The following is a 26887-nucleotide window of genomic DNA, read 5'->3' on the forward strand; positions in this document are numbered from 1 at the left end:
TAAGTTGAGTCTAACTCTTGTTGCATGGTCATGGAAAGAGCTGTTTGTGCAGTAATTAGCACTGTTATTTTTGATGTGTGCAATTGACCGGTAAATGTATTCACATTGGACAGTATTTTGAACAGATCTTAACAATGAGCTCATCTAGTATTTTTGGTTCTTATTCTTATGGCTCTTTTATTCAGTTTGAAAACTGTGTTCATATTTTGTGCATTTGTTGCCCAAAAAAGAATGCCATAACTAAGAACTGAGTGTACATACGAATAATATGTAACTAAAAGACGCTGCATGTTACACACTGATGATAGGATTCTAAGGGCATAACAGGCTGATGACATTCTGTTTGCAAGTACCTTTGTGTATTGACACCACTTCAGCTGAGAATCAATATTCATTCCTAGAAATTTTGCATTTGTTTCACAGTCTATAAAGGAGCCATCTACAATTAATTTAACATTGTAATTTTTCCTCTTCAAACTGAAATTCATGCCATTAGATTTCTTTGTGTTCACTGTCACTTTATTGCTTATTGACAAATCTAAAATGGTTCAAATGGCTCTGAGCACTATGGGACGTAACATCTGAGGTCATCAGTCCCCTGGAACTTAGACCTACTTAAATCTAACTAACCTAAGAACATCACACACATCCATACCCAAGGCAGGCTTTGAACCTGCGACCGTAGCAGTCGCACGGTTCCAGACTGAAGCGCCTAGAACCGCTCGGCCACTCTGGCTGGTATTGACCAATCACAAACTTCCTTGAGAGTGTCATTTGCTTTCTCTGCAAGGACTTCTCTTGTTTTCTAAGTGACTTTAATATTGCTGACATGAGCGAAGAGAATTATTTCACCATGAGTAACGCTACTGGGAAAGTCAGTCATGTATATCAGGAATAGTATTGGTCCTAATATGTTACTTTGTTGAACCCCTATATTAATGTATTTTGGTTCTGATAAGTGTTTTACTAAATGTTTGGATCTATCTGAAGTGTGTGTTATCTCTACTCTTTGTACCCTATCTGCTAGGTATGACCGAAAACAGTCATTAGCTACCCCTCTTATTCCTAATGCATCTAATTTATTTAATAGAATCTTGTGGTCAACTGTATCAAAGGCCTTAGAGAGATCCAAAAATATGCCTGTGACACACTCATCTTTATCAAGAGCAGCAAATACAACTTTTGTGAATTCTACTATGGTTGGCTCCGTATTTTTGCCACTTTGGAAACCAAACTGTTATTCGCTTAAAATATTGTATTTATTCAAATAATTCATTAATATGTCTTTCGTAATTGCTTCTATTACTTTTGAGAATGGTGACAGCAGGGAAATGGGCCGGTAATTTTCTATGTCTTCTGCATTATCTTTCTTAAGCAAAGGTACAACTCTTGCCTGTTTTAACTGCTCTGGAAATGTCCCTGATGTGAAAGATTCATTTATCATATTTGTTAAGATGCCTTGTGTAATCTATAATCCCTATGCATTGTTTTAGTACACGTATTGGTACTTCATATAAGCCTACTGACTTTTTATTTTTTAGTTTTTGAACAGTTTTAATGACTTTAATCTCTGTGGTTGGAAGTATCATCTTTGTATTTATTGCAACATCATTTACAGGTGTTATATTTGCTTTGAGGAATTATTTATGTAACTTCTCTGCAATACTTGAAAATTCTCGTTTACATAGTTTGCTAAGTGTTGTGGATCATTTATTACCTTATTCCACTCCCTTAGCAGTATGTTATTCCGCATTTGTTTGCCTCTCCCCATTTCCTTTTTTATAATATCCCAGACTGCTTTACTTTTAGTCTCTGCATTATATATTAATTTGTCATTAAATGACTTTTTTTCAGCAATCAGCACCTTCCTATAGATCTTTTCGTATCTATGATAGAAATTCAAGATTTCTGGATCATTGCGAATCTTTTTCATGGAACTGAGGTGTTTAAGTGTTTGTGAGGACTTCTTAATACCTGCTGTTATCCATCTATTTTTGTGAGATGTTGATACAGACATGCATACTTTTGGAAATGCCTTTTCAAAGTTCAGTTTAAACAATGTGGAGAATTTAGAGAATTTCCTATTCACATTGGATTCCTTATCCACTTTATCCCAGCTCTGTTTTTCTAGTTCTTTTGAAAAATCTTTTATTTAGATTTCTGATAGATGTCGTTTGTAGGTTTGTAGTTTAGGGAAGGCTACATGGTCAATTACTGATGCAGTCATTGTAGTAACCCTTGTTGCACTATTGACCAATAGGAACATGCCAAAACTTCGAAGGATATTTATGAAGGTGCTGCTGGATTCACTTATGATATTAGTGTCGATGTTAATGTCCCCTCACAGAATTATGTTGACCTTCGGGCTTGAGACTTTATCTAGAACTTATGTTTGAAAAAAATGTCCACACTACCATTGGGAGATCTACAGGGTGTTACAAAAAGGTACTGCCAAACTTTCAGGAAACATTCCTCACACACAAATAAAGAAAATATGTTATGTGGACATGTGTCCGGAAATGCTTAATTTCCATGTTAGAGCTCATTTTAGTTTCTTCCACCTACGCTTAATGGAACACGTTATCATCATTTCATACGAGATACTCTACCTGTGCTGCTAGAACATGTGCCTTTACAAGTACGACACAACATGTGGCTCATGCACGATGGAGCTCCTGCACATTTCAGTCGAAGTGTTTGTACGCTTCTCAACAACAGATTCGGTGACCGATGGATTGGTATAGGCGGACCGATTCCATGGCTTCCACGCTCTCCTGACCTCAACCCTCTTGACTTTCATTTATGGGGGCATTTGAAAGCTCTTGTCTACGCAACCCTGGTACCAAATGTAGAGACTCTTCGTGCTCGTATTGTGGACGGTTATGATACAATACGCCACTCTCCAGGGCTGCATCAGTGCATCAGGGATTCCATGCGACGGAGGGTGGATGCATGTATCCTCGCTAACAGAGGACATTTTGAACATTTCCTGTAACAAAGTGTTTGAAGTCACGCTGGTGCGTTCTGTTGCTGTGCGTTTCCACTCTATGATTAATGTGATTTGAAGAGAAGTAATAAAATGAGCTCTAACATGGAAAGTAAGCGTTTCCGGACACATGTCCACATAACATATTTTCTTTCTTTGTGTGTGAGGAATGTTTCCTGAAAGTTTGGCCATACCATTTTGTAACACCCTGTATATACACACAAAATGGTTAATTTCTTAATGATATCAAACCATGTTAAATCAATAGCTGATATTTCAAAGTGTTTGCCTTCACTTTCTGTACTGAGGTCATGTCTTGGTTTGAACTGTGTTCCTTTTCTGATATAACTGCATGATCCTCCACCCCTTGAAGCAGTTCTACAGTAAGAGTTAGCCCCTTCATACAATGATAATACTAAATCTTGTATTTCTGTCGCTACACCAGTGCTCAGTAACACAAACTACTGTGCAGTTCAAAGATTGGAGCTTAAATTCTAATAGTTGTATTTTATTTTTTATTGATTGCATATTTTGATGGAGGATTGTTAAGTCTGTGAAATGCCCCATGTTACTCTTACCAGTGGTTTGTTTTCTTTGTGACATCTGGTATGTGTGATATTTGAAGTTTTAAAATATGTCTTGTAAATGATTGTTTCAGTATTTTTTAAACTGCTGAAGATACTCTTTAGGCAGGGGAAACTGTTGTCTGGATTTATCCTTAAAAAACCGACTTTTCCCACCCATGTGTGGCCCGAGATCCACCCCCTATACTTTTATAAATGAGCTGTACCAATTTTCCCCCTCCTAGTCCTGTTTAGGTGTAGGCCATGCCTAGTGAAACCCCATCAGTTGATAGTTCCGACGGGCACCAGAGAAACATGAGCATAGCTGGCTGTTCTCATATTCGTCACTAACCCCACACTGATTCACCTCACAGCTCCATTAAGGTGTGTTCGTCCATGATGCCAGAACAGCTCAACAAAGTGTACTTTGTTGCCATGAGGCAGGGAAGCTATCTTGTCAAGGTCACCACCTATGTCATATTCCCCATCCCTGTCCTAACTGTTTCCAACCCCACCCACTATCACTACATGGTCCTCTTTTGTAGAGTCCTTACATAAAGACCTTAAGTCCTCTATCATGTGACTTAGCCTTGCATTTGGTTTGAAGATACTGGTGGCCTGGTACTCTGCCCCTAAACTTTCCTGTGACTGCGGGCTTACAGCTCACCCATGGCTACTACCTAGTAGCAGCACTTTCTTCTTCCTAACACTTTGTACATTCCTAGGCTTCTTGGCCTCGATTGAAGTGTGCTGCACATTTCCTGCTCCTCGTTCTACCTGAGGCTCTTCTCTAATTAACTGTGGCAGTGGTCGATACCTGTTTCTGGTGTTGATGATAAAACTGTCAGATAGTGTTCTCATTCTTCCTATCCTCCTACCAGCTGCCAGTTCCCAACCACCCTCCTCCCCCCTATCTCCCTTGATCCTTATCACTTCCCTCCTTGCTTCCTCCAACTGTGCCTGAAGGGCACAGATTTTCCTTTCCTGTTCCCCAATCTAAATGTGCCTTCTGCATACTCTGAAGTTCCAGCAGAGAGCCTCTTCTCTTCTCCCAACATTCTCCCCACTGCAACCCTCCAGTGAAAATATTTTCTACAAGACTGGCAACGAAACACTCTACTCACTACCCTATAACAGCTCCCACATTTCTCACTCCTCGTCATTTTCGAAAGAATAATTAATTTAAAAGAATGTTTTAAATTTGTCAAGGACGCGAGATTGGTTGTGTGTAAACAAGAAACGACACAGAGGTCTTATGTGCGGTGGTTGTTGTTCTTGTACTGATTTAGAGATACAATGACAGAAGAATGAATTTTTTACTACTTTGCTTTTAGAGAATTTACGTCATCAAGCGTGTTTGGTCAGGTTTTTAAACGTTTATAGCTCGGAAAATTTAGGCCTAGATCGCGTCTATCTAACTAGTAAACAATACGAAATGTGGTAGTTAAATACGATTTCGGAACGTTTAATTACACTTTTATTGCGACAATATACACTGATGAGATTAGCAGCTGTCTTTTTTAAACGAATTTTGCACTATCAAGAAAACTTGATTAGAATTTTTTGTGTTTATGTCAGGAAAAATTTCGGGTTATGTCGCCATTATCGGGACTTCAGCAATAACGCATGAACACTTAGCATTCTACCATGGTATAGGATGAAATTTGGGATTTCTTGTCGCCTTCTTCTAAGGAATGGAGGCTGATGCTGCTACATTGATCATATTTACAAATTTTCTGTACGTACTATGGCACCCTTCTAAAAGACCAAATGTACTACATTCTTCGTCTAAAATTCTTTGGTATCTAGGTGAGTTCGCTTTCCTTACATTCCGCCTCATTTATGGTTCATAGGTAATATTAAGTTTGGAATTATATACTGATATTTCAATTGAAAAGTAGTGATAGGAACCTATTGGATACGAGTTAACTTTCTATTCAAATGTGTCTCCTAACAATTCTGAACAAGCAGATAAATCAACAGCCGATTTTTCCCAGTGTGGTACAGTAAGCATTGTCAGGGACCCATCATTTAATATAAATAAATTCAATTGATTCATTACTTCCTAAATGGCTTCTCCAAAACTGTTGATTTCACAGCCTCATGAAGAATTACGAACATTGACGTCTCTGCATATTAAAAATAGTGGACTTAACAGATTAAATGATGAGTACCATTCTGTCGTTGTTACTTTAGAACTCAGTAGATAATCCATTGAGATTATAGTTAAAAATTGTGATGATAATGTACTTTTGCTGCTACCACTCAGAAATTATGTACATTGGTAAAATCTATTTACTGTATGGCAAAAGCCACAGAAGATCTTATTAACAAAGCTATGTCTTCTTTTCTGTCATTTATATCTTGGTGGAGAACACAATACCCTTTGAACTTAAAGGGAGGTTTACTATCTTTTGGTCCAAAAAAACGATTCCTTTAAATGGCATTTTTGGATCCATGAAAGTGTTTAGAACCCACCCCTGAAACAGTTTTTCCAAATACAGAACAGAAAATGCACCTACCTGAAATTGACCTTTTTCACGCACCAGTTTCTTTCTTTCGGAGTACGAGTTATTGTACCAGTGCTTGGGAGGAAACACACAAAATTCGAAAGAAAGTTTGAACTCGTGTGGCTGGAAGTTAGCCTCCAAGCATTTGCATTTTGGTGTGAAGACTGTGGAGATTGCGACTCTCCTCGCAGTGATCAGCTTCAGCGAAGGAGATTCAGCAAATCTGAAGACTATGACAACGATTGACGTCACCCTGGGACTCTATTCGACGCAGTTCGCCAAGCATTCAGACGACCACCTGTTTCAAACCGCCGAAAGCCTCTTGTCACCGGCCGTACGAGCGGCTCTCGAGCGGTGCAGGATGGCCCAGATCGAGCAGAACGCCCTCTATGAGGAAGAGGAAGGACTAGTTTATGGACCCAGGATAGCAGATTGAACGTACGTTACATGATATTGCATTTATATGTAGTCAAAATTTGAAATCCGTTTTTCTCTAAATAACATTTTTTTATTGCACGGTATGGTAACTTCAAATCTACTGAACCTATTGGCATGATTCTTTGTTTCTGACGAAGCTAACTAAATTGTCTAGGAACTGTACCACTTTTATTCCGATCCATCAACAATAAATATTTTTATTTGGTCGACGAAGTCGAAAAAGCGATGAAAAAGAACCCTGTTTTTTTTTCAAATGGCTGCCATTTTGTTTCCTATGGTCCAAAGAACTTAAGCGAGGTACAACTCCTAAAGAATCTTATATACTTCGTTAACGTCAATTCAATTTTGATTTCAGATAAGTCGGCTGACCTTTGACATACCGCGCGTGGAGGTCTACATCGAAATTTTGTTTCGTTCCGACGTCACTTCCGCTTTTGCTCTTCGACATTTCAGGTGGAAAAAATTCCAGTTTGTAGAGGAAATATCAGTTAACATTTTGACCAAATTTGACATTGATGTCTATAACATATCCCGAGAAAAAATTCTGAAAGAAAATGCTTTTTTCGGGCCAAAGATAGTAAACCTCCCCTTAATATCCAATTACGGATTGAACAACGTTTCACAAATCCCTGCAATATTGACATTTTTCAGGAAAAGTTCATGCTATAAAGTGTCCTTGTTACAGACTGCTGAAGGGTGTTTCACCGTAAAATTTTCATTAAATGTATTGTTTTAAGATAAAATACTAGCAGGTGTCTGTCGTACAGCTAATGAGTCTATCAACTTCATGTTTGGTGCCTGGGCTTGTCTTATAAGTCCTGCAATAAGGTTCACAAGTTTTCAATAATTTGTGTTTTGCTTGGCACATCTGAAGGAGAATGGTGCCTGTGTTTGTTTCCTTCTGACTAGGAAATTTATGATACTGTGGGCAATATGGATTTGCTGCAATGGGTTCTAATGGTAGTACACTTTCATGATGAACAACTGTGAATCATGATACAATAGAAGTTACTGGATATTTTGTTTCTTGTCAGCTCTGCCTATATGTTGTGAACCTGTGATTTGTGTTAGGTAAGCTGGGGTAAGCTTGATGGCCTCTTCTTATCATTGAACTGTCACGACTTTTGCATTAGGTCTGAAGTTACTGGATTACTAGCTTTAGTGTATATAATGTTGAGGTCAGCAGAAGCTTTCTTTATTTTTCTTTGCTTCTCACACTCTGGACACCTCTTTTCCATTAAGGTATGATTCCCTTTACAATGAAATTGCGATATGAGCACTTATCTGCTGAATTATCACTACAAATTTTACAACGTTGCTGAAAACGACATTGACTATTAGTATGGCTGAATCTTAGGCAATTGAAATACTGCGTGGCTGTTGCTACATATGATCGTACTTGATATCTCATCCAGCACTCACTTATGTGTTCCAATAAGCTTTGTGAAGCAAAAACTCTAAACACAGATTTTGTATGAGAAAGATTTTCATTGAAAGCGCCCCTGACCTTCCTTCTGATGCTGAGAACTTGTGTTGGTGATTATATGGCTCGAAATAATTCCTCATTAGTAATTTTCAGATCAACATTACATATTATACCACGCTGTGGACGGGAATGAAGGCTGACGATTCTACTAAATTATTTTCAACTTTTGATGAATTCCGTTCTAATTCTGTTTCTCTCTACAGATCTGATGCCAGCTATGTTCTTTCGGTAGTCTGCTTTCGCTTGAAAAACAAGTTTTCCCAATGCGATCAGGTGCATGGCCCCAACATTTCCGGCCTTTCCCTCTACGTGTATGTAAAAGGACCTGATGAATCGAGTTTATATCGATAGTTCGTGGATATAATGTACACAGATTCTATGTCTGTCATTCTTACTGAATCAGTGCTGTTGATCACACGATGCACTGAAGTTGTTTTTACATCGGTTTTGGAAGAATTTTCAGTACACAAAGCAATATAACCAGTATCTTGTTCCACAGTGTGTTCCATGTTATTGTCATGCAATACGTTTGAAGTTACTTCGCCAGTTTTATTCGGTAATGTCTTTCTTTTTGCCTGCCGCTTATCTTTATTTCTGGCTATCTCATAACGTTTGATTTGCAACTTGCAATTTGTGGTATCGACATCCATGTTAAAGGTTTCGGTATCTTCATTCTAATTAATCAGAGACACAGTCTCGCTTAGTGTGTACCATGACCCTTGTGTTGCCAGTTCCCCCCTATTTAACCGTAATTTTGAATGACCGCCTTCACCACATCGTCCACTGTCCATAGTAATAATATTCGCTAAAGAATGCGAAACACAACAAAAAAAAGCACCAGTGTGGACTGCAGCTGGCTTTAGTAGTTGAAAACTTATTTCACAAAGCAAGAAAATACAGAGCGATGTAATTTTTGGTCTGAGTCTTATTCGGCGTTGTTGTAGGTACCCCCCTGGCTACGCCGTTACAGCCAGGAGTAACCAGGCTATGGTGCGATGATGAATCACGAGAGCAGAAAGGGGAATGCGAGGCATGAGAACCGATCTTATTCGACGGTAAAGATGTGGGGGAACCATTAGAATTCTGGGTAAAGAGTCGATTTTACTTTATTAAATACCGGCATTAAAGATCAAAATCAACTTTCAGTGTAACTGGTACTAGGAGGAGCTTAAGGATCATCAAGACTTCGCCATGATAATAACAGTACGCAGAAAATTAGTAAATTCAAAAAATAAATGAATATTTTTAACTTACTCAAGAGGTACAAAGGGATGCGAAGTATTATGATCTAAGCTAGAAATATCAGCTGTACACCAAGCTCGCCTGTCAGCGATAGGAAGTACTTTGAACCCGTTCATATATGACAGTCGGCGATTGAATGTCGACTGATACTGTTCTTTTATAATATTCAGCTATACCATGCTCTCAGAACTTGTTAACTTCGTGAAAGGAGTCGTTTAATAATGTTAAAACGCTACTATTTTACGGTGTTTGCAAATAAATGCATCGTAATGGCATCCCAGGACGTTTGTCGTAGAAACTAGGTGCTTGGACCACTAATTGAAATCACAGGTCGCTTGATTCCTTCTTCTGAAGTATCCAGTGCGCTACCAGATCTGCGTTTGAGGACATCAGCTATGAGAGTTCCACAAAGTGCGGGTGGGAGAAAACCCTATATGCCGAGATTCACTAAGATAATCCAAGAAATGATCATTTCTTAACAAGTGCAGTCTCTCGTGGGAAGTCTTGACTAATACACTGAACTTAACCTATACCACTTTCTACAGAATCGTGACTGAACTGAGAAACTTCCATGGAGTTTCAGATATACTAGGGCAGTTTGCATATGTCATCTCTATGCTGGAGATAACCAGGCTTTAGAACATGTTGTCGTGGACAGTGGTACACATGATGAATTATTCACAACGACTATTTCGTCGAAAAATCGGTGTTGTGGTGAAAAGCTTCAATTTGCAATCAAGAGTGTCAAAAGGAAAACCAGGAAGCAAACTGTGAACTAAAACAGACTGAAATCTGTGGCTTCAAGGTAAAACATCGAATTAAAATTGTGCATATCATGCTTTGTGAAAAGTATGTCGTGAAATGGAATAAGTTCATAACAATGAGAAGTCCCTCCCCCCCCCCCCCCCCCTCCTCAAATGGACCATGGATCTTGCCATTGGTGAGGAGGATTGCGTATGGAGGAGTATCTGTGGAGAGGCCAGACAAATGTGTGGTTCCTGATGAGCGGCAGCAGCCTTTTCAATAGCTGCAGGGAAAACAGTCTGCATGATAGACTGAACTGGCCTTGTAACATAAACCAAAATAGCATTGCTGTGCTGGTACTGCGAATGGGTGAAAGCAAGGGGAAACTACAGCTGCAATTTTTCCTGAGGGCATACAGCTTTACCGTATGGTTGAATGATGATTGTGTAACCTTGGTAAAATATCCCATTTGGATCTTCAGGCAGGGCTGCTCAGGAGGAAGTGGTTATCAGGAGAAGCAGAACTGGCGTTCTATGGATCAGAGCATGGGATGTCAAGATCCCTTAATCGGGCAAGTAAGTTAGAAAAATTAAAAAGGGAAATGGATAAGTTAAAGTTTGATATAGTGGGAATCAGTGAAGTTCGGAGGCAGCAGGAACAGAACTTCTGGTCAGGTGAATATACGGTTATAAATACAAAATCAAATAGGAGTTATGCAGGAGTAGGTTTAATAATGAATAAAAAATAGGACTGCAGATAACCTACTACAAACAGCATAGTGAACTCATTATTGTGGCCAAGATAGACATGAAGCCCATGGCTACCACCATAGTACAAGTTTATATGCCAACTTGCTCTGCACATGATGAAGAAATTGAAGAAATATATGATGAGATAAAAGAAATTATTCAAACAGTTAAGGGAGATGAAAATTTTATAGTCATAGGAGACTGAAATTCGATAGTAGGCAAAGGAAGAGAAGGAAAGTAGTAGGTGAATATGGACTGGGGGCAAGGTTCAAAATGCTTCAAATGGCTCTGAGCACTATGGGACTTAACATCTGTGGTCATTAGTCCCTTGAACTTAAAACTACTTAAACCTAACTAACCTAAGGACAGCACACACATCCATGCCCAATGCAGTATTCGAACCTGCGATGGTAGCAGTCGCGCGGTTCTGGACTGAGCGGCTAGAACCGCTCAGCTGGGGGCAAGGAATGAAATAGGTAGCTGCCTGGTAGCATTTTGCACAGAGCATAACTTAATCATTGCTAACATTTGATTTAAGAACCATGAAAGAAGGTTGTATACGTGGAAGAGACCTGGAGACACCAGAAGGTTTCAAATCTATTATATAATGGTAAGACAGAGATTTAGCAACCAGGTTTTAAATTGAAAGACGTTTTCAGGGGCAGATGTGGACTCTGATCACAATTTATTGGTTATTAACCGTATGTTAAAACTGAAGAAACTGCAGAAAGTTAGGAATTTAAGGAGATGGGGTCTGGGTATACTGAAAGAACTAGAGCTTGTAGAGAGCTTCACAGGAGCATTAGGGAACGATTGACAAGGACAGAGGAAAGAGATACATTAGAAGAAGAATGGATAGCTTTGAGAGATGAACTAGTGAAGGCAGCAGAGGACCAAGTAGGTGAAAAGACGAGGACTAGTAGAAATTCTTAGCTAACACAAGAGATATTGAATATAATTGATGAAAGGAGAAAATATAAAAATGCAGTAAATGACGCAAGTAAATGTAGTCAAATTAACAAAATAACTGAGGATGGTCGAAGTAGAAAGATATAAAATGTAGACTGACGATGACAAGGAAAGCGTTACTGAAGAAGAGAAATTTGTTAACATGGAGCATAGATTTAAGTGTCAGGAAGTCTTTTCTGAAAGTATTTGTATGGAGTGTAGGCATGTAGGGTTGTGAAACATGGACGATAAACAGTTTAAACAAGAAGAGAATAGAAGCTTTTGAAATATGTTGCTACAGAATATTATGTTGGTAGATCATGTAATTAATGAGGAGGTACTGAGTAGAATTGGGGAGAAGAGAAATTATGGTACAATGTGTCTAGAGGAAGGGATCGGTTGGTAGGACACATTCTGAGGCATCAAGGGATCACCAATTTACTAGTGGAGGAAAGCGTGGAGGGTAAAAATCGTAGAGGGAGACCAAGAGATGAATACAGTAAGCAGATTCAAAAGTGTGTTGACTGCAACAGTTACTCGGATACAGTAGCAAGGAGAGATGCATCAGACCAGTCTTTGGACTGAAGACCACAATGACAGCAAAAAGTTAAACTCTGTCCATCGATTACGAGCAGTTCATGGGTTAAACACTATAAACAACCACCAAGAAGACATATTGGAAAAGAAGACAGCTGCAGCAGACATCATAATGCCAGCCATGTACTGGAAGGGGAGACTGCTGCGCACAGGGATCATGCAAGAGGCAGGTCATCACCACGGCAGACAGAGGGTGTGATGAAGTCCAAAGTTTATTGTGCGGGCAAATGGGGAACATGTGGAAAGGTAATTTTTGTTATCTTGCAAGTAAAAAACGGAAATCATTCTTTGCCTTTTGAGAAATTGAGCAGTTATTTCATAGTGTTTTTTCACGTTACATAAATGTATCAGTTACTGAAAGTCATGTAATCAAAAGTTTTGAAAATGGAGAAGGCTAAAGCCTCAGATTGGTATTTTAAGGTCCGTTTTTCCCCTGATATCGCGCCCATCAGAATGAAAATGTCTGTCCAAACAAGTCTCAATGAACCCAGACTTCCTAAGTGGGTCATTGAATGCTCAAACTTCTAGCATAAAAGAGCCACACTTTGTTAACTTGTGAGTATGTGCAAATGAAAGAATCTGTTTGTAATCAAATCAAGTAACCATGGCACATTTCCGTCTCAGAACTGATTTGTTGTTACACTACATGTTTCAGAATTCATGGGGATTGTAAAGCGTCTCTTACAACAAGACATTTTATTCTTATTTATTTTTAGGAAGAAACTCTTCTGTCACGAGTAAAGACCTGTAATGTCAATGATTTACTAACAGACGTTAAGGAAAAATTCCGAGGGTGTGTGTATGAAACGGAAAAATTAAACCTCTATAAGTAAACTGCATTCATTTTTCTAAAGAAACAAATGATATTGCAAGGAAGTGGAGACTTCGTTGTCTTGTGATTCACTTATGTTTTGACACTCAATATACTAGGCCCTGTGATAGAGATTTTTTATGGAATAATATTTCCATTGACAGACATCAGTGTCCGCAGTTACTGTAGCAAATCGTTTAATATCAGCATACTGAATTTATTTTATAATTTTATATTTTTCACAAATGTATCAGGAAATTTTGATCACATAGTTTGAAGGCAAAGTGACTGATTGCACATTGTCATTTCAATATTTTATTCTCCTCATGTCAAAAAAGCAGATCTGTCTTTTTCCATAGTCTGATTGAATATTTATTACCAATTTTTATGTGGAAATCACAATAGTATTTTTATGGTGGACTAACCTTTAAACAGTGATGACACTCAATAGCCATCATGACCCAATACAATGAAAGAATATAAGAGACATGACCCAAGGGTGTAAAGGTAATAGTTGTTCAATATTCTAAAAAGATTAATTATATATGGACGTTTGTAAAATTACTAACCACATTGTGCAATCATGTGTGTAATGTGTCCTTCCTGAGGCAAACTCATGCCCATGCACAGCATATTTTTTATTAATTTAAATAATCGTGTGACATTCATTTTCCATTAAGGAAAGATATGTTACAAATTGAATGTTAATATTAATGCTGCCACATACATGTTTAATCCAAACCGCAGTACCTTGAGTTGTTGACATTCGTCTCTGTATACTAAAGCCATGTTCTGTCTGCACTTCTCTGGCAACTGAATCTGTCGGTGGCCACCTATCAAATGAAGACTGGACAGTAGTTCTTCCTGTATTTCCAGACTGTCGTTCTGAGGTTCAGTTATTTTATTTAATACCCATGTATCTAGTGTCACTCTTACTGATCCATCCTTCTTCGTCACATAGTCTAAGGGATTACAATATTGACTCTATAATTCTCTGTAATCCGCAAATTCAACATTCTTTGAGTTTCTTTTTCGGTAGCATCTCGTTTTGCTAATGGTGTCAGTACCACATGGGGTACCTGCTTAAATGGCTGGGGTGCCTTAACTTTAAATTGATAAGGTTCTTCCACATTAATCCTAGTTTGCTGGAGAACCCTCTTTTATACTTTCTAAGTAAGTGTTCCAGCTCTCTTTTTCTGTCTTGATCCATTACATTAATGTTACCTACTTTAGCCCTTATCTCATCGTTAGTCACTTTAACTTCTTATATAAAACCAATGAAGTGATTAATCTGAAGAAAATAACTCGTTTAAGACAATTGGTTTGGTTCTGGACAGAGAGAAAGTACCAGCACTGCTGTATGTGAGATAAGTGGAGCCTTTGGTCGTATGCGTTACGAAATATTGCTTGAGAAACTTCAATTTATAGGATATGTAACACACCAACGAAAATAATTACCAAAATAACAGAAAACAATGTTTCTCAATGAAACTTCCTGGCAGATTATAACTGTGTACCAGACCGAGACTGGGACTCAAGACCTTTGCCTTTCGCAGGCAAGTGCTCTACCAACTGGGCTACCCAAGCACAACTCAAGGCCCCTCCACACAGCTTTACTTCTGCCAGTAACTTGTCTTCTACCTTCCAAACTTTACAGAAGCGCTCCTGTGAACCTGTGGCTAAGCCCTGTCTCCTCAATATCCTTTCTTTCAGGAGTGCTAGTTCTGCAAGGTTCGCAGGACAGCTTCTGTAAAGTTTGGAAGGTAGGAGACCAGGTACTGGCAGAAGTAAAGCTGTGAGACGGGTCGTGGGTCGTGCTTGGGTAGCTCAGCTGGTAGAGCACTTGCCCGCGAAAGGCAAAGGTCCCGAGTTCGAGTCTTGGTCCGGCAGACAGTTTTAATCTGCCAGGAAGTTTCATATCAGCGCTCACTCCGCAGCAGAGTGAAAATCTCATTCTGGAATGTTTCTCAGTGAGAAACAGACATTCTCTGATGAAAATTATTAAGGCAGAATACCATAGGGATCGGTTCTTGGACCATTCGTTTTCGTAATTAACATCAACGAATTGCCACACCATGTTTCCCAATCTGTGATCTGTTGTGTAGGTGATACTTCGATAACTGCAACCCATCAAGACACATCAATACTATAACAAATGTCACTGGACTCGCTAGATGCTGCAGTGAAATGATTCTCCTCTAACGAATTGCTGTGAAACCCTGATAAGATCCACATCTTCTGGCAGCACTGTTTATAGATATGGAAAATAGAATGGTTAAGCTTTTAGGATTCTATATGGTTTCCAAGTTGATCTGGCATGGAGAGGAAAAAATGTAACCGTTGTCTCATGAGTATTCTTATCCCACAGTGTCTATAAGTGAGAAGAACAATGTAATTACAGATTTATAGCATAAAGAAGTTAATGTTTGTTTGAGATAGTGTTATTTATTATTATTGTTTATACAAAGCTGTTTCGTTTCATAAGTTCCATGTTGAGAATGGGAGTGCTGCAGTACAACAAAGGCAGTGTCACTGAGCGAGGTGGGGGGATGATGGCTCAAGCCTGCGTCCAACTATCCTGATTTAGGTTTTCTGTGATTTCCCTAAATCGTCTCAGGCAAATGCCGGAATGCTTCCTTTGAAAGGGCACAGCTGGCTTCCTTCCTGCTTGGTTACTCCCCCAACCTCAACCAACCAACAAAGGCAATGTCTTTGTCATTTGGGTCAGAGACAATAAGTTGACCACTACTACTACCACAGCAGTGGTCAGCGACATGAAGAACATCCTGCCGCCTAGTGTTGCACCCCTGTGGGCATCGTTACGAATTAATTAAATAATGTAATTAACTAAAATAATGAAATAATCGAAAACACAACATTAATGCATGTCATGTGTAATGGATCTGCCTGTTTTATGATGTCAGTCTATTAATATTTGTGATATGGCAACTGTGAATGTGTAATGTGTAATAAAATGTGAATAAGTGCAAACATTTAGTTCCCTGTCTACTTAACCTTAAAGTATTAATGGATTTAAAAATTTGTGAATGAAGATGAAGGATAAGATTTAATGAATGTTTAATTGAATTTATCAGATTAGCAAAAGGTTGTCTTTCAAATTTTATTTTTATGAAGGCATAATCATTAGACTTGAGATAGGCCTAAGTTATAATTTTGAGTAAAAACCCAACGCCGGCCGCGGTGGTCTCGCGGTTCTAGGCGCGCAGTCCGGAACCGTGCGACTGCTACGGTCGCAGGTTCGAATCCTCCCTCGAGCATGGATGTGTGTGACGTCCTTAGGTTAGTTAGGTTTAAGTAGTTCTAAGTTCTAGGGGACTGATGACCACAGCTGTTAAGTCCCATAGTGCTCAGAGCCATTTTTGAAAAACCAACAAGATAACGTAATCTTTGGTTTAGCAGTGATATCTATTAGATTCACTGTAACAAAAGAGTGACATTTCTCCAACTCAGGCTCTCTCAACAAACAAACCTGCTGATTAAATTTAAAGTGGATTTAACTGAATGTAATTAAACCTTTAGCTGCGTTGTATGCCATGGTTACAAGAATTCTGAACATAGTCTGACTGATTAATTGAGAGGAAGTCATGACTACCCAAGGAGGAGACACATCAGTCATCTTGGTAAAAGAATGTTAAGTCTAACATACCTAACACGGAAACTGAGAGACTAGTTACTTCAGAATATTTAAGGTTGATGTATTTTGAACTGTTCCAGTCTTGAATTTCGTATGAAATAATATTATAATCACTTTATTTATATAAATGACATACAGAAAAAACTCAAGAGAAATATATGGGGCTGGATCACTAGATGATTGTCGATCTCTGTTTAGCAATCTTAATGTACTTAACTCTGTATATATATATGTCTCATTGCTATATATGAAACTGAATGTAAAAGAATTTCAAATAACCAGAGATATGCACGGGCTCAACATGAGAGGAAAAATTAAAATGATTATTCCAAGAAACGGATTGGCAAAAGCAACCCACTCACTTAGTCAGTACCATGAAAATCTTTAACAAACACCTACCCCCATGGCCCATGTCTCATAAATTACTTAATAGCAGATTGTATATATAATTGGATATAAATCCATTTTATAATATAACAGATTCTTATGATGTACAGAGTTTGTAAATAAATTAAAATTTAAAAAGTATGACCAAATGTCAGCAATTGTGTACGTAATTAAGTATATCGATATTATGTGTGAGAATTTATTTATTTCGCGTTCCATAGATCCATATGGGAATATATCCCTGGATATAGAACGAGTCAAGGTTTTTTACAGATTATTGTTTTGTACACGGATACATTGATCTTATCATTAGATTAAAGAAACTGTGAAGTTTAGCATATACCCTTACATATTACTTAAGATACTGGACATCTGAAAGAATATACAGTCATACATAAATTTGGGTATTGTTCTTAAGTTATACAGGCGTCATATACAGAGATACATAAATTGGGGTATTGTATTAAGTTACACTGTATTTACAGAGTATCATTAATCAATTGTAGAGGTCGTACAGTAAGGTTTAAGCACAAACAACAGATTCTATGCACTTTTGCTAAGACATCCATTAATACTGTAACAAGATTCTTGTAAAAGAAACTGCTTTAGATTTTCTTTAAACTTTGGCAAGTTTCCAGCCAGTTCTTTAATGTGCTGTGGGAGGGCATTAAAAATCTTGGTGCCACTGTATAAAACCCCCTTATGGACCATGCTTTTCGTTTTTAGCTCATAATGGATATCCAGTTTCCTTTGCGTGTTATAACTGTGGTACGAGCTATTGATTTTGAATAAGCTGCTATTTTTTGAGACAAAGCATATCAGGGAAAAAATATATTGGGCAGGTGTTGTAAGGATTTGTAGAGCTCTAAACAGATCCCTGCACGAGTGCCTAGGATGTACTCCACACACACTTCTTATTGTTCGCTTCTGTGCATGGAACACTTTTTTTGCTATTGGTTGATTTCCCCAAAATATTATACCATAGGCCATAAGTTGGTGAAAATAGCCAAAATATGCAGTTTTTATTGTGCTCATTTTTCTAGTGTCTGAAATTATTCTTAAGGCAAACGTTGCTGAGCTTAACCTTTTGCACAAATCTTGAATATGGTGGTGCCACTTCATTTTGCTATCTATATACAGACCCAAGAATTTGGAGGATTCAACCTTCAAAATCTCGTGCTCACCCATTTTTAGGTTCATTTAATTAGTAACATTTGTGTTAGAAGAGAAATGAATGTAATTTGTCTTCTTTAGGTTGACTGTAAGGCCATTGGTTTCAAACCAGTGTGTCAAATCTGCAAAAGGTTTATTTGCAGCCTCATTTGACACATTCCCTGAGAGATTATTAACTGGTAAAGTGGTGTCGTCAGCAAACATGAGTGTTTTCCCATATTCTGTACATAGTGCTAAGTCATTTATAAATATTAGAAAGAGCAGTGGGCCCAATACTGAGCCTTGAGGTACTCCTGCAGTAATGGAGCCCCATTCTGAAGATACCTGGCCACCATGCAGTCCTTCCACGATTACTTTCTGCTTTCTACCACACAGATAGGATTCAAGCCACGTGCCTATGGTTCCACCCATTCCTAGTGTCTTGGCTTTACTCAAGAGAATATGGTGACTTACACTGTCAAAAGCTATTGACAGGCCACAAAATATTCCAACTATCATCATATTATTATTTATGGCTTCCATAACATTGTCAACAATGGCATGTATTGCATCCACGGTTGATACCCCTTTCCGAAAGCCAAACTGGCTACTGCTGAGGATGTTATATTTACTAAGATGCTCAACCATTCTGCTGTGCATCAATTTGTCTAGTACCTTGGAGAAAACTGAGAGTAATGAAATTGGTCGATAGTTTGTAGCCTCAGTCATTTCTCCCTTTTTATAAATTGGTCATATAAACCCATACTTTAGCCTGTCAGGAAAAACACCTTCTTCCAATGACATATTACTAATATGGCAGATGACTGTACTTATTTCTTTACAACAGTATTTCAGTAACTTGCTGGAAATTTTGTCAACTCCAGCAGAATTTTTACATCTTAAAGACATAGGTTACTTTTTTCTAATTCTATCACTGTTGTTTTTCGAAGATGCATCTCATCTATTTTGTTAGTTAAGCTGTTATGCAAATGAAGCAGGGAGCCTATTCCATTGTATACACAGTCAGTGGCGAATAAAGTTGAATAAACATGAATGTACTTTTGTAAATGTAGCACAAGTTCTTCTGGTTTGTGATTGTTTAAATCATTGTACATCTGCGTCTGCGCCACTCAGATCACCAATAAATTGTCCTGATTTTGCTTATATTTCCCATTGTGATTAAGAAGCATTTGTGAAGTATTATTGTGATAGTCTTGCTGTTCATTTGCTTAGCTACATCTTGCCCACTGTGCTGCTAAGCAGAATTTCTTCGTTAGTTTTCTTGCAAATTAATCATAAATCATTTATAAATTGTTTGATTCTTGTTTGCTAATAGTATGTTGTTACATTCTTAATGCTTGAGCAACTTCTCCAGCAATTTTAGTAGCATACAGCTACTCATCCTTGACCACCATATGTTAATGTAGTCACTTGAAATTGCTTACTACTGAACTTCTTCTTCTTATGAGTTTTGTATTTTTTGTTGATGTATGTATTGCCTCTTTTTATTAATGGTCAGGTATTGTCACAATCCTTACATTCACTTCTCGGTATACCTTCAAATTGGTCACAAATAGTTTTTGGAATCTGATGTGATTTATTAATACTTGGCTCCCTTTCTTGATGCATAATTCTTCTTATAAGACATCGGTTTATGAAGATATCTTCTGGCCCTGCAGAACTCTCATCCACCTTATTCTTCAGAATGTAAATGTACTTGTATTACTGAAGACTACTTCAACGAGTATTTAAAGACTTGAGTGTAACAAGTGGATTTGTTGCTTTATTTAAATACAATAGACCTTTTGGTGTAAGGGATTTTAAACGACTGACATTCCTTTTTGTAGATCATTGTTAATGTTTCTTCAAGAAAGGTCTCCAGTTCATGGAGTGATGCATGGTGTTGAGTTTTATCTGCTACACCTATGCAGACAATGCAGAATATATATATATATATATATATATATATATATATATATATATATATATATATATATATATATATATATATATATAGACACACACACACTTCTGGAAATTGAAATAAGAACACCGTGAATTCATTGTCCCAGGAAGGGGAAACTTTATTTACACATTCCTGGGGTCAGATACTTCACATGATCACACTGACAGAACCACAGGCACATAGACACAGGCAACAGAGCATGCACAATGTCGGCACTAGCACAGTGTATATCCACCTCTCGCAGCAATGCAGGCTGCTATTCTCCCATGGAGACGATCGTAGAGATGCTGGATGTAGTCCTGTGGAACGGCTTGCCATGCCATTTCCACCTGGCGCCTCAGTTGGTCCAGCGTTCGTGCTGGACGTGCAGACCGCGTGAGACGACGCTTCATCCAGTCCCAAACATGCTCAATGGGGGACAGATCCGGAGATCTTGCTGCCCAGGGTAGTTGACTTACACCTTCTAGAGCACATTGGGTGGCACGGGATACATGCGGACGTGCATTGTCATGTTGGAACAGCAAGTTCCCTTGCCGGTCTAGGAATGGTAGAACAATGGGTTCGATGACGGTTTGGATGTACCGTGCACTATTCAGTGTCCCCTCGACGATCACCAGTGGTGTACGGCCAGTGTAGGAGATCGCTCCCCACACCATGATGCCGGGTGTTGGCCCTGTGTGCCTCGGTCGTATGCAGTCCTGATTGTGGCGCTCACCTGCACGGCGCCAAACACGCATACGACCATCATTGGCACCAAGGCAGAAGCGACTCTCATCGCTGAAGACGGCACGTCTCCATTCGTCCCTCCATTCACGCCTGTCGCGACACCACTGGAGGCGGGCTGCACGATGTTGGGGCGTGAGCGGAAGACGGCCTAACGGTGTGCGGGACCGTAGCCCAGCTTCATGGAGACGGTTGCGAATGGTCCTCGCCGATACCCCAGGAGCAACAGTGTCCCTAATTTGCTGGGAAGTGGCGGTGCGGTCCCCTACGGCACTGCGTAGGATCCTACGGTCTTGGCGTGCATCCGTGCGTCGCTGCAGTCCGGTCCCAGGTCGACGGGCACGTGCACCTTCCGCCGACCACTGGCGACAACATCGATGTACTGTGGAGACCTCACGCCCCACGTGTTGAGCAATTCGGCGATACGTCCACCCGGCCTCCCGCATACCCACTATACGCCCTCGCTCAAAGTCCGTCAACTGCACATACGGTTCACGTCCACGCTGTCGCGGCATGCTACCAGTGTTAAAGACTGCGATGGAGCTCCGTATGCCATGGCAAACTGGCTGACACTGACGGCGGCAGTGCACAAATGCTGCGCAGCTAGCGCCATTCGACGGCCAACACCGCGGTTCCTGGTGTGTCCGCTGTGCCGTGCGTGTGATCATTGCTTGTACAGCCCTCTCGCAGTGTCCGGAGCAAGTATGGTGGGTCTGACACACCGGTGTCAATGTGTTCTTTTTTCCATTTCCAGGAGTGTATATAAAACACGGATGATGTGACTTACCGAACGAAAGTGCTGGCAGGTCGATAGACACACAAACATACACACAAAATTCAAGCTTTCGCAACAAACTGTTGCCTCATCAGGAAAGAGGGAAGAAGAGGGAAAGACGAAGGATGTAGGTTTTAAGGGAGAGGGTAAGGTGTCATTCCAATCCCAGGAGCGGAAAGACTTACCTTAGGGGGAAAAAAAGGAAAAAAGGACAGGTATGCACTCGCACACACACACATATCCATCCGCACATACATGGATGGATATGTGTGTGTGTGCGAGTGTATACCTGTCCTTTTTTCCTTTTTTGCCCCTAAGGTAGGTCCGCACATACATGGATGGATATGTGTGTGTGTGCGAGTGTATACCTGTCCTTTTTTCCCCCTAAGGTAAGTCTGTCCGCTCCTGGGATTGGAATGACTCCTTATCCTCTCCCTTAAAACCTACATCCTTTCGTCTTTCCCTCTCCTTCCCTCTTTCCTGATGAGGCAACAGTTTGTTGCGAAAGCTTGAATTTTGTGTGTGTGTGTGTGTGTGTGTGTGTGTGTGTATATATATATATATATATATATATATATATATATATATATATATAATGGAAGGAAACATTCCACGTGGGAAAAATTATATATAAAAACAAAGATGAGGTGACTTACCGAACAAAAGCGCTGGCAGGTCGATAGACACACAAACAAACACAAACACAAACATACACACAAAATTCAAGCTTTCGCAACAAACTGTTGCCTCATCAGGAAAGAGGGAAGGAGAGGGGAAGACGAAAGGAAGTGGGTTTTAAGGGAGAGGGTAAGGAGTCATTCCAATCCCGGGAGCGGAAAGACTTACCTTAGGGGGAAAAAAGGACAGGTATACACTCGCACACACGCACATATCCATCCACACATACAGACACAAGCAGACATATTTAAAGACCAATTGTGTGTATGTTTGTGTTTGTTTGTTTGTGTGTCTATCGACCTGCCAGCGCTTTTGTTTGGTAAGTCACCTCATCTTTGTTTTTATATATATATATATGAACAAAAAACAGATTTGTTTGGATAACGTATCCTCTCTATGGCTGCATTGTAAGTTTAACATACATAACACATTTTGGGGATACTACACAGAAAATTATCCTCCATAAATATCCAGTTCTCACTAAGATACCTTAACCTGTTAGTGCCCAATTCATTTTTAGTTAACATACATTCTGTATTTTTGGAAAACAGTGTCCTATCAACCCAATTTATAGAAATATGAAGAAATATTGTTGAGTTTTTGCCTAAATGTGAAAGTTTTGGCTATCATCATTTGAGGATGCTGGACGATTGGCAGTTGTTTTCTCATTACACTGCTTACTAGGAAAAATTGACAAGGGATGAAGAAATTGCTAATAATGAACGTAAAATAACATTTCAAATCTATTATTTATTTAACAATAAGTAACATTTACAAAATTCTTAACGTAAAAGTTCTGCAAAACTGAAACTTCACCAAAGCCTGATATGAAATTCGGGGAAGCATACCATGCAGAGCATAACATTAAACTTCCCCCATTATGGTCCTCAGCTTTCCTTAGGAGTTCTCATACAGGCATCGTCTTTGTTTTATTTGAACATAGAGATCATCGTCCTCAGACCAATAACCTCTTTCACTGAACAATTGATGATAGTCAGTAAAGATCAAAAACCCAACAAATACACGAATTTAATTGCATAAAACTGAAAATTTTATTTCATTTTTCGCATCCTATCGCCTTTTTCAGTTTCCTCTACAGTCATACTTACACCTTCTTCTGAAAAGAGTTCTTCAAAAATATGCACAGGAGAGAGACCATAGAACTTTTTTTTTCAGTTCATCTGACAGACAAGAATCTTTCTTCCCTAAGTCAGGAAATGAATATTTTGGAACCTGATCACACCATTAACTTCCTCTTTAGGAGCTCTTTTAGGACAAACACAAGGAATATCTTTGTTGTCTCTCTCGGGTAAAATTTCAGTAGTATCTGCAACACTGCTTACATACATATTTACTAACAAGTCATCTTCAATATTTTCCTCATCAGGCTGCTCATCTATATGAGGAGGTAAAGCTTCTGTTTCCTTAGAAAGTAAGTATTCTGCTGCCTCTTCAACAGTTTTAAAAAGACAGTGAGCCATGGCAAAGAAATATGAAAAGACCAAAAAATACAACATTTACCACAGAAATGCCCAGTCTCCTCAGATGAGGACAGCAAGTTTTCATGCACTGGGACACAAAATGTGATAAACTATTTTTGCCGCAAAAAGTTCCAAACAGTATCACAGAATAAAATCACACAGCAGCCAGAGAATGACAGTGAGCCTTACCTTAGATGCAGCCACAAAAATAAAAATAGAAATAACCAGCAGGCTCTGTGAAAATGTATAATTTCTGTTAACAATCTTCAGCTGAATAACTGTAGCAGAGAAATAACAATGGCACCCATTGTTGATGTAAAGCTTACTTTAAAACAACAAAAGTTCATTGTTGGTTTGGAGTAGCATACATTGTAATAAGAACAGAAAAATGGAGTGTCTTCAATCGAGGACAATGCCCGCTAATGGATTAATGTAAACATGTAAATAAAGTAAACATTTATTATCTCCAAATTGAATCTTTATTCATAAATCTTGGAATATGGTGACACAAAATGTATCCAGCAAAAGTAAAAATGTGCTTGGTGTACAGAAAATATATATGATTTATTGCTACTTGCTACACTATGTAGCATTTGTAGCAAATAGCTATGGAACAGACATCTAAGCTTATCTTAATGTTGGTATTTAAGCTACATGATCAGATGAACTTTACATTTTATTCTAATTTGTCAATACCTATAAACAGAAAGTAGTTATAGTGCTTTCAGCCATAGTGCTTTTATCATGCAACATGCATGAGTCTGAATTTCTTATTATATGTGTAATCTTTACATAATGCCTGCAAGTCAGACGCTAATGGTGTGGTTATGTAACATTTTTTGATTTTCAAAGATACTCCTATTAAGGTTATATTTGTTTGTGTAGTGCTGGTATATGTTTTTATATATACACCTTAAGACAAAAAAGACACACCACGAATGAATTATCTGAATGAGATGGAATCTGGTAGATGTGCTGTACATGTACAACCAAACAAATGGTTACAATCTCAGAAAAAATGGATTAGTTATCCAAGAGAATAAACTTCACAAATTGAGCAAGTTCATAGTGTGTTGGAGCATCCCTGGCGTTGATTGATACAGTTATAGAATGTCCTCTTGAGAGATATGTGCCAAATTCTGTCCAATTTGCACATTAGATTGTCAGAATCCTGTGCTGGTTGAAGAGCCCTTCTCATAATGTTCTAAACATCCTCAACTGGGTAGAGATCAGATGACCTTGTTGGCCAAGGCAGATTTTAGTAAGCACAAAGACAAACAGCAGAAATTCACGCTATGTGTAGGGTGACATTACCTTGCAGAAATGTAAGCCCAGAATGACTTGCCATGAAAGGCAACGAAACAAGGCATAGCATACTGTCAGTGTGCCACTGTGCTGTAAGCTTACCATCGACGACAATCAAAGGAGCCTTGCTACGAAAAGAAATGGCACCCCAGACCATCAATACTGGTTGCTGGGCTATGTGCCAGGTGACAGTTAGGTTGATATCCCACCACAGTCCAGGGGTATCACCAGAGACATAATTGCAGGTCACTGGGACTTAGTTCAAAGTTTAACTCATCACTGAAGATAAATCTACTGTAGTCAACAAGATTTAAGGCTGAAGACATGTCTGGAGATGCTCCAGACAGTGGTGGGACACCAACCAGACTGTCGCCCGCCATATGGCCTGATGACCAGGAACCAAGAGTAATGGCCTGCAGTGCCATTTCTTTTCACAGCACGACCTCTTTGGTTGTCTTCATGTGTGCCAAACCCTATCTTCGCCAGCAAGGTCGCCAGACCACTCCCTCATTGAGAACATTTGGAGCATTATGGGAAGGGCCCTTCAACCAGCTTGGGAATTTATTGATTTATCATGTCAGTTGCACAGAATTTGGCTGGATATCTCTCAGGAGGACAACCTACAACTCTATCAATCAATGACACACCGAAGGGCCAGAGATGGACCATTATGTTTTTGACTTGCTCAGTTTGTGTAGTTGTTTCTCTTCAATAAATCATTTTTCTGAAATTTTAATCATTTATTAATCTGTACATGTAAATGAAATCTATTGATTTCTGTCTCATTTGGATCATTCCTTTGGGTGCATCGCTTTCTTTTTGGTCTTAAAAATTATAGCTATATACATGATGTGTTCCAGCACTACACCATAGTTAACATAATGAGATAATGGAGAATCGCAGTGTACCCAAGGAGGATGCCCTGAATAGAGACACATGATGGAAGGTAAAAGAAATATACCAAAATGTTTTTATTAATTGGTATCTGTATTCATTAATTCTATAATAATAATAAATTGATGACAGAAATACCTGTAAGATTTGTGGCTGACTGGAAAAATGTTCTTAATTTTATGCTTTGAATAAGTACTGTTGTTGCTTGTGCGTGATTTGAGGCAATGACCAGCACTAATTACCACACAATGAGACTGCTGATTTACTGGCTTACACAACTCGTGCACGAATTGCACATGCCTCCCCATCACATGCAAGCCAATTGAAATGTTGCTGCCCCTAAAGGGCCCTACACATGTGGCAATTTGTTGGGTCACTGTTCAACTGACCAACTCAGTGGCAGCCTCCACATGGTCTGATCAACAGCAGGCAGCAGGCCTGGACCATATCACTGGCTGCTTGTTGTTTAAGTTAGGTTTGTTGAGGATACCATTTGGTGTAACAAAGGTGCAAAACTTGAATTTGTTTTGACTGTTTAGAACTGACAAGGCCAGACAAGGGAAGGGAAAAGACAATGTTTCCTCAAAAGAAGAAATCATGCCCACTTCATTTCTGAAGGTGCTGTTATCTGACTGTATCCACAGTTTTTTTAAGAATTCTGAACTGCTAAATCTTCATGCCACATTTGAAGAAAAATCATATTGGAACTGTGATGAGAGAAGCTGCAAACTGTGAGGGGGGCTCTTACTGTGTTAAGGTTTCTTGCTATTGGCAGAACTTATCAAGACCTTTAATTC

This window comes from Schistocerca americana, chromosome 1 (genome assembly GCF_021461395.2).
Source record: "Schistocerca americana isolate TAMUIC-IGC-003095 chromosome 1, iqSchAmer2.1, whole genome shotgun sequence".
In the NCBI taxonomy this organism is placed as follows: Eukaryota; Metazoa; Arthropoda; class Insecta; order Orthoptera; family Acrididae; genus Schistocerca; species Schistocerca americana.